Source organism: Fukomys damarensis, unplaced genomic scaffold, assembly GCF_012274545.1.
Source record: "Fukomys damarensis isolate Sample0158 unplaced genomic scaffold, DMR_v1.0_HiC HiC_scaffold_39, whole genome shotgun sequence".
In the NCBI taxonomy this organism is placed as follows: domain Eukaryota; kingdom Metazoa; phylum Chordata; class Mammalia; order Rodentia; family Bathyergidae; genus Fukomys; species Fukomys damarensis.
Window position 1 is genome coordinate 115,478,564 of NW_022900951.1, and position 1,443 is coordinate 115,480,006.

Here is a 1,443-nt window from a genome sequence, read left to right on the forward strand (position 1 = left end):
TCTCCTCTGAAGATTTTTTTGACTCTTTGAAAGATGCAGGAGGTAAATGAGAACAAGACAAAGTAATTTCCATGGCACTGCACAGAAAGTTCCTGGAAGTTCTTTGCTTAGCCTTCCAAAAGCCATTCAATTTGCTCTTAAGACCCAAAGGTGTTTGCACTGGGGCGTCACACTCCCCCAGCAAAGGTGACTTACGGTTACATCCAGAAAACACCACTGACCACCTCAGAAAAGATCAGGCCAGACCAAAGAGTGCTTCGAAGATGCTGTGTCCTTGAACTTTCTCCTGTGCTGTAACTGAAGAGGTCTGTCCCTCAGGGTGTGGCTACTTGATTGGGGAAGAAAATGGCCATCAAATTGATTTTTTGAAAACCCACACTCCCATGGCAAGGGTAACCCAGGTAACCAGAACCACCCCCTGGGGAGCACAGGAAGACAAGTCCATCCTGCAGCCCCTCCAGATGGCCTGCACCCACCAGGCCCCTTGGGAAACTTCCACCCTCCCTCTACACCCCTCCCAAAGCTGGGCAGCTCTGGGTCCTGGGTGCATCCAGCCAGGTTACACCAAGCCAGCACAGCTCCAACCAACCACAGCTGTGGCAGGAGAGGCTGGGGGAGTGTTAGCTTTGGTTCTGTTTGTCCTTCAGGACAAAGGAGCTTCTCACTGACCAAACTAGGAAGATGCCAGGTAAAAAGCCCAAATCCTTGATAGCTGCAGCTTCCCTCCTCTGACTGCAGTTCAGCCTGCCGCTTTCAGAAGGAGAGCGCCTTTTTGACTTGGTTTCCCCTGTGTGTGTTATTTAAAAGAAGAAAGAAAAGATAGGGAGGGAGGACAAAAAGGAGCAAGGACTAGGAGGAAGAGAGGGAAAGGGAAAACAAGACACAAGGGAAGATGGAAGGGGTGGAGAGGGGGAGGATGAGAGGGAGGGAAGACAGGAAAGGAAAGATGGGAGGGAAGGAAAATGGTTGGGATGGAGGGAGGGAGGAATGGGAGGAGGGAAGATGGGAGGGAGGGAAGACGGGAGGGCTGGAGGGAAGGAGGATAGGAAGGAGGGAAAGGAGGGAAGATGGGAGGGCAGGAGGGAGGGAAGGAAGATGGGAGGGCAGGCAGGAGGAAAAGAGGATGGTGGAGGGAAGGAAGGAGAGAAGATGGGAGGAAGGATGGGAGGGAGGGAAGATGGGCTGAAGAGAGGGAGGAAGGTAGCCTCCCTAGCCTTTCCAGCTCCGGGGACTGTTACAGGCACAGGCAACCTGCGGGGGGGCTGGGTCTGGTGTTAGGGAAGAGGAGCTGGAAAACACCGTCTACGCCCACCTCTCCCGTGACGAGCCTAGCAGGTGAGAAGGAACCTAGCCCAGAGCCAGTCTCACGTCGCCTCCCGGGCTTCCTCGCGGTCTGCAGGCCACCGCCAAGTGGCAGCAGCTGAGCGCAGGGCTGCACCCACC

At 54.7% G+C, this 1,443-nt stretch overlaps 1 long non-coding RNA gene across 1 annotated transcript in view; it reads left to right on the forward strand.

Annotated features, from left to right (window-relative positions):
* Positions 1-1,145: 1,145 nt before the first annotated feature.
* LOC104873700 overlaps positions 1,146-1,443 on the forward strand; it is a 21,332-nt gene continuing 21,034 nt past the window's right edge. The window contains exon 1 of the long non-coding RNA XR_783543.2: positions 1,146-1,335. This is a non-coding gene — a long non-coding RNA (uncharacterized LOC104873700). The remainder of the gene's footprint in view (positions 1,336-1,443) is intronic.